Source organism: Gekko japonicus, unplaced genomic scaffold, assembly GCF_001447785.1.
Source record: "Gekko japonicus isolate JY-2015 unplaced genomic scaffold, Gekko_japonicus_V1.1 scaffold146, whole genome shotgun sequence".
NCBI classification, from domain to species: domain Eukaryota; kingdom Metazoa; phylum Chordata; class Lepidosauria; order Squamata; family Gekkonidae; genus Gekko; species Gekko japonicus.
Window position 1 is genome coordinate 1413938 of NW_015167533.1, and position 15831 is coordinate 1429768.

The following is a 15831-nucleotide window of genomic DNA, read 5'->3' on the forward strand; positions in this document are numbered from 1 at the left end:
ACTATCTCCAGAGACACATCCGAGGTTTATTTGGAGATGAGAGGCATGCAGGCAGGAGACACTGGCACTTATTACTGTGCCAGAGGAGCACAGCAGATCAAATCAATTGGGGACCCGGACAAATACCAGCTGCATAGTGACTCAGAAAGTCTGGAAGCAGAGTGTCATGGGGAATGAATGCAACCTGCCCATAGTTTCTAACCATCATTGGCTGCAGTCACATGAATATTTACCAAAAGAGAGAGGAAGTGATGGCTATGTTGTCTGGACAGTATTGGGCTGTGCATCAAATGGTCCTCTCTCGCATAGCCCTCCTGAATTCAGTCTCTATGGCTTTAACCAGAACATTGTCTTAATTTTTACAGAAAAATACAAAAGAAAAAAGAAGGAAATGTCAATACCTCATAAACCATTGAAGGGTTCATACAGATCTTACTAAAATTAAAGACAGAAGAATGGTCAATATTACTTAAGAATTTATCATTTAACTATACAGTGTATATCAACATATATTCCTTCCTTCATCTCTCTGATTGAATCTTTGATCACATTTCCAGCACAATTTTCCTCCAAGTAACTAAGTTTGCAATGGAAATTTGTCTAAATGTGCATTCTGACAAGGAAAGAATGCAGCAAGAAAGTGCAGAAACTCCACGAATTATTTTTTTAAAGTTTCCCAAAATTTCATTTAATGGTTGTTGAGGAGGACTTATATTAACCCATGTGCCAGCTCACAGTGTCCATTTTAGTTATGGCTCACCCAGTTGGGCATTGTTTATGTTTATATGTGAGGGGGGCTTCACATTCTTGCCATGCCCTGGTTCCGAACTGGCTGGCTGCCACATCAGCTTTCTTACTTAAGGATTTCAAAGGGAGAAGGGGTGTGCTACTTCTTCATGGTCTCCAATATTCTCTGATAAGTGCCTTTCCTAAATCAGAGCCCCCATAACTTGTCAGGACACAAGTGTCAGCCAAGGGACCAACAAGCAGGTCTTGAAGGGGTTGTAAGAAAAGGGCAATAACTTTTTTGAGTCTGTGTGCACCTTTCAAATTTTACATAGGGCTGTGGACACAAGTCGGAGTGTGACAAATGGTAGACCAAGGGAAGTCAGGTCAAAGCACATTGACTCCATTCCACAGGAGAGAGGCTGGGATGACATGATTAATGGTCTCTTGTTTTTACTTGTTCTCTTCTGTTCAAATCAGGCCTTAGAACAATAATATACCATTTGGGGACAAATATACAGCACAGTAACCCAGCACCAGAGACTAAGATAGAGAAAATCTCCACGGCTACCATATATTTCCCTTTCGTGCTCAGGTAAGTTGGAACAAAACAAAGCCAAACACTGCAAAATATCAGCATGCTGAAGGTGATGAATTTGGCTTCATTAAAGCTGTCTGGCAACTTCCGGGCAAAGAAAGCCACAATGAAGCTTACGAAGGATAGAAGTCCCATATAGCTCAGAACAATATAAAACATAACCAGAGACCCTTCATTGCATTCTGCTATGATTTCTGTGGTAATTGACTTTGTGTCCAAATCTGGGAATGGGGGAGTGGTTCCTAGCCACGCGGCACAGATGCCCATTTGGATAATGGAGCAGGAAAGGATTATGGAAATGGCCAGTCTTTTCCCCATCCACTTCCTCATGCTGGACCCTGGTTTGATAGTCATGAAAGCTACAACCACATTGATGGTTTTGGCCAAGACACAAGAAACTGCCATGGTGAAAATGATGCCAAAAGCAGACTGTTGGAGAAAGCAGGTCAGCTTGCTTGGTCATCCAAGGAAGAGGAAAGAAGAGAGGAAGCAAAGCAGGAGAAAAATGAGAAGAGCATAGGTGAGATCCTGGTTATTGGCTTTGACAATGGGAGTATCTTTGTGCTTAATGAAAGTCCTTAGTATCAAAACTGTGATTACGGAGAGGGAAACAGCCCCTGAAGCCAGACAGGTCCCCAGTGGTTCTTCATAGGAGAGAAAGTTTATCATTTTGGGAATGCATTGTTCTTTATCTTTGTTTGGATATTGACCTTCTGGACAATTAGAGCAATCATCCATATCTGAAAAAGGGAAGAGTGACCATCTCAGTATCAGTTCACATGAAACTAAGAGTTAATTCAGCTGGCTCCCTTTGATATGTGAGATATTATACATGCTGAATTTCAGCAACTGGTTATGTGCTGGTGCAGATGTCCCTACTGTGGTGGCCAAGGATGCTGTGGCACCCTCTGAGAACTTTTCTGGCAACTGTGGGTCCAGATGGAAGTATTGCTCAGTAGAGATTCTTAAAGGCTAGTGCAGATCTAATTGGGTGTGCATATATTTTAAAAAAAATCTTTTGGAGCAGCTTAAACCCCAGGGCAGGTTTCTTTAATCTGTGATTGAAACTGAATTTAAAAAGCATCCTGTGAAATGGAGATTCTGCTTATTTTGTTCATAAGTTAGTATTAGAGTTACTTATTACCATTCCCTGATATACTTTTTTTGCTTGCTTCTCTCTTCTGAGGTAGCCATTTCTTTGATGGTTCCCACTACCCTGCTTCAGAATTCCAATGGTGCCTGTAAGATCAAAAAACTGGGGGTCCTTGTGCTAGGGAGTATCATTGAGAAGACATTTTACTATTATCCAATCATTGAGAAAGCCATGTATTCCACCACCACCAGCAGCCATGTTGCTTCAGATCATTCTAACTGGAGATGTCAATGACTGTACTTGGGGGGATGTGTTCTTCATGCAAAACAAGTGTATGTGTTCTAACAGCCTTCCCAATACTGTGACATTTGCCTCACTGCCACCTATTATATTTCTCATTTCAGCTATCTGTGTGCTTGCAGAGCTCTTGAGAAAGTCAGAATCACTTACCCTTCTGGATAGAAACCTTCCCTTCTGGGCAAGAAGCACATTCATAGCAGCAGAACTGCTCCCCTTCTTTCTTTCTTTTCTGATACCCAGGCTGACAGGTATCACTACATCTCGAAAGAGGCAGGGTCTATCCAAGAGGAAGACAGGATCTAATGGCACTTTAAAGTCCAATGAATGTTAATAGCAACTAACAAACATTAAAGACAACAGTAATGTTAGAGGGAGGGAAACCAGATTATGCACGAGACAAAAGAACCTTGGTTAATATTTCTTTGCTTCAAATTCCAAAAACCATTACACTGACTTGCTGTCAATTCGCAGCCAACTAATGGCAACCCTGTAGGATTTTTAAGGCAAAAGATGTTTATAGGTGGCTGCCCAATGCCTGCCTCTCTATAGCAACCCTGGCGTTTTTTGGTGGTCTCCCATTCTAATACTAACCAGGGTCAACAGTTTTGATCTTCCTAATGCAATTGGGCTAAGGTGAGCTATCCAGGACAGGGCTAAGGTGAGCTATCCAGGACAGGGCTAAAATGACATGCTCATTTAAAATCACTTAAGGCTTTTGTTTTGTCTTCCCCAGTTATACTAGGAGGTTGGATTGAACTTTGCAAAGTTTCAGTGTAATCCTAAATACAGTCAAACGTCTAGATCAATTCAAGTCAATAGGTTTAGAAAGTAGTAATTTTGCTTAGGTCACACAACTAGAATCCAGCCCTGTAACTTAGATGTTGCCCTGGCACCCACCAAATGAAGACATGAGTTACCAAGCTGGGTTCAACAAGTTTCTTTATTTAACAGTATTCAACTTATGTAGATGACTGATCTAGATCACTGCTTATTTCAATAAGCCAATGGTTAGGAGGGTGGACTAAGTCCACTAGTTGTGGACTAAGTGGTTATTATAACACCTATTTAATTAGGGGGGGCATCCCATAGAAACAGTACAGAACAAGTGAAAAAGAGGCTCCCGGCACATTCAGTATACAGGACCACTACATTCCTGCCACTAGCTAATCCCATGCTGTCTCCAGAGAAGGTGGGTGGGTCAGCTGAAGCAAAAAGGCTGCAAGTGAGAGGGAGCAACAGGGTGAAAAGGTCAGCTGCTCACTCCAATTGGTTGATCTGTCTTCTTTACTCTGCTCTGGTTAGACCTCACCTATAGTATTCTATTCAGTTTTGGGTATCCCAGTTTAAGTAGGATACAGACACGCTGGAACGTGTCCAGAGGGGGACAACAAGGTTTATTTTATTTATTTATTTTGATTTCTCAACCGCCCTTCCCTGCTTACGTGGGGCTCAGGGCGGTTTACAACAGCATAAAATCCAATACAATTTTAAAACCAGTTAAAACTACAAAATTCCATGTTAAAACATTCAGCATAAGTATTTAAACATTTTAACAAGATGGCATATTTAGCATACAGATTTTTTGCATTCATATTTTCATAAGGGGAAGGGGACGGGAGGGTGCTGGGCTGATGTAAGGGAACCATTGCTGGCCTCAACCAAAGGCCTGGTGGAACATCTCTGCCTTGCATGCCCTGCAGAGCTTTAATAGGTCAGACAGGGCACTGATGTCATTCAGCGGAGAGTTCCACCAGGCTGGGGCCAAGGCTGAAAAAGCCCTGGTCCTGGTCAAGGCCAGCCGGATATCTTTGGGGCCTGGAATCACCAGGAGATTCTTATCTGCTGATCTCAATGCCCTTCGAGGGGCATATTGGGAGAAGCGGTCCCAAAGGTACGTAGGTCCCTGACTGTTAAGGGCTTAAAAGATAAGCCCCAAAACCTTGAATCTGATCCAGTGCTCCACTGGCAACCAGTGCCGCTCTTGCAGCACTGGATGGATATGTGCCCTCCGTGAAGTCCCTGTAAGGACCCACGCAGCTGCATTTTGTACCAGTTGGAGCTTCTGGGTCAGTCTCAAGGGTAGCCCTACATAAAGTGAGTTACAATAATCCAACCTGGAGGTGACGGTTGCAGGTAGGGGGCCAGCTGCCTAACTTGGCACAGTTGGAAAAATGTCCACTGTACAACATTGGTGATCTGGGCCTCCATAGACAAAGTGGGGTCCAAAATCACCCCCAAGCTCCTGATGGTAGGTGTTGGTGTCAGAGGCACCCCATCAAGGTCTGGGAGTTGACTCCCCTATCCTGAATCACCCCCCCCCCCACAGCCACAGAACCTCCATCTTAGCTGGATTCAGCTTCAACTGGCTTTCCTTCAACCGTCCCACCATGACCTCCAACCCCTCAGCTAGATTTTTTTGGTCAGAGTCTGGGCAGCTGCCCATCAACAGGTATAGCTGGGTGACCTCAGCATACTGGTGACACCCAAGCCCCGAAACTCCAAGCCATCTGGGTGAGGGGGCACATACAGATATTAAACAACATTGGAGAGAGAATTGCCCCCTGAGGCACCCCACATATTAGTGGATGTCTAGTTGACGTCTCTCCTCCTATCGTCACCCTCTGTCCCCGATCATGGATAAAGATGATGAGAAGTCTGGAGACCAAGACCTGTGATGAAAGGTTGAAGAAGCTTGGTATGTTTAGCCTGGAGAGGAGATAACTGAGAGGTGATATGATAACCGTCTTCAAGTACTTGAAGGGCTGTCATACAGGGGATGCTGTGGAGTTGTTTTCTTTTGCCCCAGAAGGTTGGACCAGAACCAACAGGTTTAAATAAAACCAAAAGAGTTTTTGGCTAAACATTGGGAAGAACTTCCTGACAGAGTGGTTCCTCAATGGAACAGGCTTCCTTGGGTGGTGGTGGGCTCTCCTTTTTTTGGAGGTTTTTAAACAGTGGCTAGCAATGCTGACAGCAATGTTGATTCTGTGAACTTAGTTCATGAGAGGGAGGACAGGAAGGGTTACATCAGTGCTTAGTTATCAGTTTAGTTAAACTGTCTATATAGGTACCTGATTGATCCTTTGAGAGCCTTACAGTCAGAGTCATACCAATTATTTCTGTCAGGTGTACCCTGTCCCCTGGGCTTTTCTGTCACCATGGAAGGCTTGAAAAAGTCAATTAAATCCATTAAAAAGTCTGTATTATCCATGTTCTCAATTATTTTATGAATCTGTATATCTGGTTTTTTCCAAGTCTACTTGTGTTTTTGCTTTTCCTTCAATGGCTTCAAACCGCCTCAATGATCGTAAGGTGTTATCTGTCTGGCTTCTTTACCTTAGATGATCACCCAAATAATCCAGTGGAGAAAACTGACACTTTAGTCTTTCACCTCTGTTTAGTAATGGATGGCACTGAGTATATTACATGGATTAATCAACAATGGTGTTGTTCAGCTATAACGCTATCATCACCACCCTTGATAAGTAACCCATAAAGCAAAGGTGCCCTCTGAAATACTTTGGAATCCATACCTGATTGAACCCCTGGTGCCACACAAGTAAATCCTCATGAAGGGTGACTTCCTTCCCTTTAGAAGACTTGGGATCCACCCTTCCAACTTTCATTCTAATGATGGAGTTGTTTGGAAAGGTGACCATGTTCAGGATGTCGAAGCCTGCTCCCATTTCCCTGTTCTCGTCAAAGGACACTGTTTCTCCAGCGGAGTTGTTAAATGACATTCTTTGAAGATACTGGTGGAGCTAATGAAAAAAGAATGAAATGGGGGCGGGAAGCCGCATCTATTACTCTTCATATTTAGAGAAGAGAAGAGATTGGATTTATACCCCGCCCTTCACTACCCAAAGGTATCTCAGAGCAGCTTACAAACTCCTTTCCCTTCCCCTCCCCACAACAGACACCCTGTGAGGTAGGTGAGGCTGAGGGAGCTCTTGACAGAATTCGATTCAACAGCCCACGGCGCCAAGCCGTTGGGCTGGGGAAGCGCCTTTGCCTCCCTGACGGATGAGGCAGGCTGGGGTTTGGCGCCAAAAGCGCCATATAAGGGCATCCGGAGGGGGCAGGGCGGAAGAAGTAAAAGACGGCCCTGTGTCTTCTCCCCAGCAGTCCAGTTTAATCGTTGGCCCACCCTCCCGCCCTATTATTAGTGCAGGCATTTGCTGGTCGTCCGGTTTTCGGGGGCCGGGTAGGAATTTTTCGCCCCTTCCTAATTGGCGCTGGGAAGGGGTGTTTTCGCCTACCCTGTACTTCGGCAGTGATGCAGGTGTTTTGAAGGGTGGGTCGTGTAAGCTAGATGGTCACTTTTGTGTAGGCAGGTTGCTATGCGGTATACAGATTGCGGTCCGGTGAGCACCAGCCGACACCCATATTTGGGTTGAAGGGGTCCTGTGAGTACAGTCTTTGTGCCTTGCGGCACGGGGCGGGGAAAACGGACTGCCTTCGGGACGGCCCTGTTTAGGTCCTCTCTTTGAGCCTTGCGGCTTGGGGGATGGGGCTACAGGGGTGTCTTGCAATGGCTAGCCGGCCGGATGGTAGCCCCTGCAGTGGGCTCCCACCCGGGGCAGGGTGGCTCGCCCTATTGACAAGGTAAGGGAGGGGTCCTTGACCTCTGGCCTTGACCATAACGCAATCTGTTTTGCCCTTGCCTTTGGTTCCAGTTAAGGTTGTCAGTTAATAAAGTGGCCCTATATTCAAACCCAGCACTTGTGTCTGCCTCGTTATTCCGGCTTGGGGGGCAAACTGCTCTTTTTCAAGAACAGCTGTGCCAGAGTTATGGCTTGCCCAAGGTCATCCAGCCAAGTGCAAGTGGAGGAGTGGGGAATCAAACCCGGTTCTCCCAGATTAGAGTCCATGCACTTAATCACTACACCTAGAATAACAAACTGCTTCCTCTCTGCCTGCCTGTCTTATCGCCCGCCTGCCTGCCTTTCTCAGGACAACTCAGGACCCCGATCACTAACAATAATATAAAATACAATAGAATTATTTCCAATCAAAGCAATAAGCACAGTGAAACAGTCAAGCAATAAAAATAAAATACACACCCATCTAAAACCACCTTAACCCCCTCTTGGAAGATATTCACCTTTGCCCAGATACAACTTGTGTAGACATTACCTGCCAAGGCTGGGGATCACATAAGTCAGTACTTTCGCATCGCAAAACTTGTTTGTAGTGGGATTGTGATGAATACAAGGCATGCAAAGCATGTGCAACAACATAGACTGCATTGTAGATGCCGTAGCTGTGGCCACTCATTGACATTTCAAAAACAGGCACAGGGAGAGCTTCCAGCCTCTCCTTTCCTGTACATTTATTTATACCCACTGGTGATCTTCCGAACACACAGTTAAATGCTTCTTCCCAGAAGGTTTCAACAAATCCATCTCCTAATGCCCTGTCAGGTTTTATGATGTGAAGAAATTTTGGAAACCCTAGAATCTCCTGTGAGTGAATTGTCAAGGAAATGGTGCCATGGAAAATGGTCAGATCTAATCCCCTCTCCAGGCTCGTTACAGCAAAATCAATCTGGCTTGTTGTAATCCACACCTTTCCAACAGATGTGAGTTCCTTATGTTCCTCACTTAATGAACATGTTACAGTGATCAGGAATGTCATGGTCTGAGTATCTCCATAGACAACATATACCCTGGCTTTGCTCAATTTGAAAGATACATAAACCTTTGAGAGCATGTTACTTAATTCAGTCCACTCATTGAGATGCATTTTTTGTGGCATTTCTTGTATGAAAGCCAGACACATTCCATACTTGGAAAGCAAAAGTTTCATAGTCTTTAAGAAATGTTCTCCACGATCATCATCCACTGCAAAAAGTCCAACCCATGTCCATCCAAAATGCTGGAGTAACCAGATAATCCCCATGTACTGATGGGTTTCATTAGTGGCCATGTGGTAAGAAAAGGGTAAATGTACTGCTTCCCTCTGCTCTACATCCAGTGACCCATATGGGAACTGAAAGAAAGGCAGCAAACATTTTACAAGTGGAAGACTTTCAACCTCTGTGTTTTGGCTATTTGTCAGTCTCAAATCCAGATTTTAATCTGCAAAACTGGAGAATCCATTTCAAGCATGGAAACACCATGACATTTCCGGGAAATGGTCATGGTGAAATGTCTCACCCTACCTTCCCTCTCTTGTTCCCCCTTCCCTTCTCTAGACAATTTGCAATTAGTTTTCATTCTATAAATTCTGTAGAACAAGTTATCATACTTCATTTTGTTTCTGAAACAGGAAACTGGTATTAGAAAGGGAGTAAAGAAAGAATTATTATTTTTTTATCTTGTTTTATTTTCAGTTTTCCAAAAGTTTGATAAAGAAAGAATTATTGATACAGCATGTAAAAAGGCAGCCAGTTATGCATAGATCCTACCTGTGGGATCTTGTGGAGACTTAAGATATCTGAAATACAGATGGAGACATCAGAACCAAGTCCTCCAATCACAGCTATTAGTTTCTTGGAGATTGAACACTTGTAGTTCGGAACTAATCTGTGAGATTTGAAGAGCAGGTCCATAGTGGTGCGATAGGTCATCTTCTCATTATAGTAGCTGTCATAGATGTGGAATCCAAGGGTGACATTAGGCAAAATCTTTGGGTTGTCATTAATCTCTTTTAAGGCAAACACCATGGCTAGAACATGCTGGTAGAACTTTGTCACCATACTGCAAATAGAATTTCATAGGCTTTCACAAACATATTTCACATTTTATTTATTTATTTATTTATATTTGAATTTCTACCCCGCCCTACCCCGAAGGCTCAGGGCGGCTTACAGGGCACTAAGTACCAGATTAAAACAATACAATGATTAAAACAATAAATTACAATAAAATGAACAATTTACAATACATTAGAAGCAAGTTTCAAGCAAGAGAAGAAAGATCTTATCTCAACATAGCTACCCTTGATCTTATCCTAGAGCCATGTTTGGTACTACGTTCCACCCTTGGGGGCCAGGCAGTCCAATGTTAGTTCGATGTTAATTCACTAGGGCTGAGTAGTGGCGGCGGCTCCTATCCAAAGGCCTGGCGGAAGAGCTCCATCTTGCAGGCCCTGCGGAACTGAGAGAGGTCCCGCAGGGCCCGGATCTCTTCCGGGAGCTCCTTCCACCAGGTAGGAGCCGCCACCGAAAACGCCCCAGCCCTAGTCACAGCAAGTTTCGCTTCTCTCGGGCCTGGAATCTCCAGGAGATGTTGCCCTCCCGACCGAAGTGCCCTTGGGGGAACATGCCATTACATAATCTTATCACAGTTCAGTTTCGGTTAGGTCCTCATTATTTCATTTCCAGTCAATAAGTGTGTCCTTTTTTGTACTTCTGACTTGTCCTTTTTTGTACTTCTGACTCATTCCCAAGGCCTATGAAGAAAGCCTGAGGGAGTTGGGAATGTTCAGTCCAGAGAAGAGGAGGATGAGGGGGGACATGATTGCTCTCTTTAAGTATTTGAAGGGCTGTAACTTAGAGGGCTCCTGCCAACCTAGCAGTTCGAAAGCAAGAAATTGCAAGTAGATAAATAGGGACCACTTCAGTGGGGAGGTAACAGCGTTCCGTGCGCCTTGGTGTTTAGTCAAGCTGGCCACACAACTATGGAAATCTTTTCAGACAGCGCTGGCTCTTCGGCTTTGAAACAGAGATGAGCACCGCAACCCTAGAGTTGGATTTGACTGGCTTTTGAGCAAGGGGGAACTTAGAGGGCAGGGAGCTGTTCCTGTTGGCAGCAGAGGAAAGGACTCACAATCATGGGTTTAAATCACTGTATGCCAATAAAGGTTATTGGAATTGGAATTGGGTTTAAATTAAAAGCAGGATGGTACCAGCTGGATATTAGGAAAACTTTTTGACAGTCAGAGTTGTGCAACAGTGGAAATAGCTGTCTAGGGAGGTGGTGAGCTCCTACTTCCTGGCAGTCTTTAAGCAGCACCTGGACAAACACTTGTCAGGGATGCTCTAGGCCAGGGGTGGACAGACTTGCTTAATGTGAGAGCCACATATAATAAATATCAGATGTTTGAGAGCTGCATGACATGAACAAACCTTACAGATATGTTTTTATTGGAAAATATGCAATTTTGATTTTTATTAACATTAAATAAGACTGCCAAAAACAAAAGGGGTAAAGATAGATATTGATAATGATATTTTATTTGTCCAATGATATTTGTAGGCTTTGGGGAGGGGCATTTCAGAACACATTTAAAGTTAGTTGCTTTCTTTCTCTGCTCTCCCCTGCCTCAAGCCTACCCAGGAAGGGGAACACTTCCCCAACTGCCCTGCTGGGAGCCACACAATATGTATGAAAGAACCGCATGTGTCTCCCGAACCACAGTTTGGCCACCCCTGCTCTTGGCTGATCCTGCACTGAGCAGGGGGTTGGACTAGATGGCCTGTGTGGCCCCTTCCCACTCTGTGATTTTATGATTCTAGGATTCCATGTTTCTGGTGTAATGTAACTCCTCTTTCATAACAGTATTTCTCATTCACCAATACACTTAAAGGGAGATAGGAGATTAAAAAGAAATGTATCTGTAAAGTGATTTCCTTGAAGCTCTCTTCTTTTGATCTCTTTTCATTCCCTCCACCCAGTTTGTAACAGAATGACAATAAGTCAGTCTTTAGACATGTTCCTAGATATTTGTCAAGATATCACAGACTTCTCTTGCATAAATCTACCCATTCCAGAGATCATTACTATTTCCTCTGCTTCATAATCCCGATTAGCTCTTTTTAATCCATTATTGGAAATTAACTGCAGCAGATACAGTAGTGAGATAGACAGATCATAGATAGACAGACAGACAGATTGATTGATATAAACATTGATTACTTTATATTTGCAATTTTTCTACAAAGATTGACATTTTGAAAAGACTTGTGTCTTAAGTACAATGAAAAGGTGATGGGTATTTTATCTAAGTTGAAGCTCAAATACTTTGGCCACCCAATGAGAAGGGAAAGATTGAAGGTCAAAGAAGATGGGGTCGGCAAAGGATGAGATGGTTAGACAGTGTCAAAGATGCAATGAACATGAAATTGAGCAAACTTCAGAGGAAGGCGGAAGACAGGAGGGCCTGACATGATCTGGTCCATGAGGTCGCGAAGAGTCGGACTCGACTGTGCAACTGAACAACAACAAAATTTTATCTAACCATTCTTTCTTTGCTCGGGGAGTGACTTTTCTCCAATGTCTGGCATAAACACTGTGAGCAATTGGATCTTTCCAGAAAACGTTTTCTCAAAGATGAGACAAATACCAGCTAAACAATGTAACAGTAACAATGTGGGTCTACGAGCTATTTTCAAAGTTATATGAGCTGAAATGCTTTGCACAATTCTTTTCCAATGGTTTATGGCATGTGAATGTTCCCACAACATATGGGGGAGGAGAGAGCTAATATTCTCTTTCCCACAATACCATCAATGCTTCACAGTGATATAAATTTCCTAATGACACTTCAGTGACAGATATCATTGGTTTGCTATTTTATATACTTCTTTTTTATCCCTTCTTGGTTGGCTCCTCTGATCAGGATAAGATAGAGAAATTACTTTCAAACCCTGACCATACAGCGATACACCAGATAGCGAAATTCTGTTTTCTGGTTGTAAAAGCTCATCAGTGCTCAGGTAGCCACTTGGGTTAGATTCCCTCCCAAATAACTGATTTTTTTTATTCTCGTTCTTTTATCTTTTTACGACTAAATTCTGTCCTTTTTACATTGTATTGTTGGTTTTAGATTTTAAAATGCTTGTATAATTTTACATAAATAGATTCACCATCTGGATATTTTAGACATTGAAATCCAGACATTGCAAAATTTTGCTCCTTGGTCATAAAAGTTCATTAGTGTTCTGGTTGTCACTTGGGATAGGACTGTTTGATTTTAAACCTTATTGCCTTTTTTGTCATTCTATTTTACTCTTTTTAAATGTGTTCCATTGCAGCGTATTCTTAAGTCTGGTTTTAGTGATCAAAATGACTACATGATGTTGTTCCTTAGTAACCCTGTAGTTCTTAAGGTAGTTTTACCGTTTGGTTATTGTAAGTTACTTCTATGGTTTTTTATAATAGCTGGCTATGCGCTGTAACAATAAATTCAATTCAAATACATGAAAGGCCATCTTCTCATAGTGGTAGCTGTCATAGACGTGGAATCCAAGGGTGATATTAGGCAAGATCTCTGGATTGTCATTAATCTCTTTTATGGCAAACACCGTGGCCAGAACATGCTGGTAGAACTTTGTCACCATCCTGCAAATAGAATTTCATAGTGTTTCACAAACATACTTGACATGGCATGAAGTAATCTTATCACAGTTCAATTCCTGTTAGACCCTCATTATCTCTTTTCCAGTCAAAAAGATTGTCCCTTTTTGTACTTCTGACTCATATTCACAAACCCTATGAGGAAAGGCTGAGGGACTTGGGAATGTTCAGTTGGGAGAAGAGGGGGTTGAGGGGGGGACATGATTGCTCTCTGGAAGCATTTGAAGGGATGTCACTTAGAGGAGGGCAGGGAGCGGTTCCTGATGGCAGCAGAGGAGAGGACTCCCAATCATGCGTTTAAAGTAAGGATAGAAGGTACCGGCTGGATATTAGGAAAACCTTTTTTTTACAGTAAGAGTTGTTCAATAGAGGAATCCCTATTGATGATGGTGAGCTCCCCCTCACTGGCAGTCTTATTATTTATTTTTATTTATTTTATAATTCACATTTTTATCCCGCCCTCCCCGGAGGCTCAGGGCGGCTTACAGGGCATATTGCCAGATAAAACCATAAAACAATACAAAATATTAAATTACAGCCCTATTTAAAACAGATTTTGATGCCTAGCAATTCTAAAATTTCTAAAAGCAAGATGACTGTCCCTGACCATCCCGTTCTCGCCCATAATGCAGCAACTAGATGTGCATGCCTCATCTTGATGTCCATATATGGGGGATAGATGGTAGCTAGTGCGATGGTGGTGCACTAGTGCACTAATGATGGACTGCTGGTGGACTAGTGGTGGACTAGTGGTGGCGGCTCCTATTCAAAAGCCTGGCGGAAGAGCTCCGTCTTGCAGGCCCTGCGGAACTTGTCTTTAAGTGGTGGCTGAACAAACACTTGTCAAAGATAATGTAGGCTAATCCTACTTTGGGCAAGGGGTTAGACTAGATGGCCTTTATGGCCCCTTTCCAACTCTGTGATTTTATGATTCCAGGATTCTATGTTTCTGGTGTAATGTAAATCCCCTTCCATCACTGGTAATATTTATTATGCACTAATTCACTAAACTGAGACAGGAGATTAAAAAGTGATTTCCTTGGAGCTCTCTTTTTTGACCTCCTTTCATTCCCTCCTCCCATGTAAACTTTGTAACACAATGACAATAGGGCAGCCTATAGACTTGTTGCTAGAAATTTGTCAGGCTATCACAGATACCTCTTGCATTCATCATACCATCCCAGAGACCATTACTATTTCCTCTGCTTTGTAATCCCGGTTAGGTTTTTTTTTAACCCATTATTGGAAATTAATTACAGGAGATGCAGTAGTGAGACAGATCGATAGACAGATCGACATTAAAATGATTACTTCATCTTAGTCACCATTTTCTTACAAAGACTGACATTTTGAAAAGATTTACATTTTAAATAGGCTGAAAATGTGATGGGTATATTATCTAACCATTCTTTATGTTGTAGGAAGCTTTCATGGCCGGAGTTAATTAGTTGTTGTAGATTTTCCAGGTTGTATGGCCGTGGTCTTGGCATTGTAGGACCTGATGATTCACCAGTAGCTGTGACTGGCATACTAAGTGGTATAACAAAGAAAGATGGAGTACTGTTAGTCTCAAGGCGAGAAGCACTGCCTACCATTTTTCTTCTCACCTTGACACAGAGAGCACTCCATCTTTCTGTGTTATACCTCTGAGTATGCCAGTCACAGCTACTGGTGAAACATCAGGTCCTACAATGCCAAGACCATGGCCATAAAACCCAGAAAATCTACAACAGCTAACCATTCTTTCTTTGCTCGGAGAGTCACTTTTCTCCAGTGTCTGGCATCAGCACTGTGAGCAGTTGGATCTGGCCAGAATACCTTTTCTCAGAGATGGAACAGAATACCAGCAATACAATTTAACAGTAACAATGGGAGTCTACAAGCTATTTTGAATACTATATGAACTGAAATGCTTTGCACAATCATTTCCCAATGGTTTATGGCATGTTTATGGCAAATTGGGGGGGGGGATAATATTTATTTATTTATTTATTCATTCATTCATTATTTTCAACTTATTATACCGCCCTAACCCCTAAGGGTCTCTGGGCGGTTTACAGGAGAGTTCTATGAACTGTTAATACCCTATCTAAGCCCACATACTGTAGGGGTGGGGATTTCCCTACCAGCACCCTGTGGCGGATTCGCTCCATCTTCTCTCGGCATCTTCCTTCTCCGCGGTTTTTAACTGGCATCTTTTTCCGCTGGTCCGGCTGCTTTCTTTGGTGGAACCGCCTTCTCGGCGCACGCCTCCGTGCCTGCTCCAGCCTCGGCTCTGTCCCAACTGGCTCCGAAGCGCTCACAGTGCACGTCAACATGCGCCGCCATTGGTCTCCACCGCAGGCTTCCACCGCCAGGGATCGCTCTCCCGATGTTTTTCTTCGCACCACGCCATCAAGCTCCACTGCCGCCGCCGCCGCCATTGATGTTCTTGCCGCTTGCTACTGTGGCCACCACATACCTCGTTACGGAGGCGGGTGCCCCCACCCTTCTAAGGGTGGGTACCCATTTGCCTACTCGCTTGATGATTTTTAATTGCTTTCAGGCCGCTGGGTGGTCGGGAGCTAGGACTCGGGCCAGGAGCTCACCCTGGCCGCGGTGGATTCTCGAACAGCCATAGTGGCTGTCTCTAGTTGTTACTTTTTGGGAAGCGTTCAACCGCTTGCGCCACCGCTCCATGCTTCATGGTGTTCTAAATTTTCTAAAGACACTTCAGTGGCAGATATCATCGGTTTGCTATTTTTATAAGCTTCTCTCTTGAAGAGAATTTCACTAAGAGAATTGATCCTTTTAAATAGAAATAGTTTCACAAA

At 43.4% G+C, this 15831-nt stretch overlaps 1 pseudogene; it reads right to left on the bottom strand.

The window, feature by feature from the left end:
* Window positions 1–1162: 1162 nt before the first annotated feature.
* Window positions 1163–15441, bottom strand: LOC107112327 (annotated as a pseudogene).
* Window positions 15442–15831: the final 390 nt, after the last annotated feature.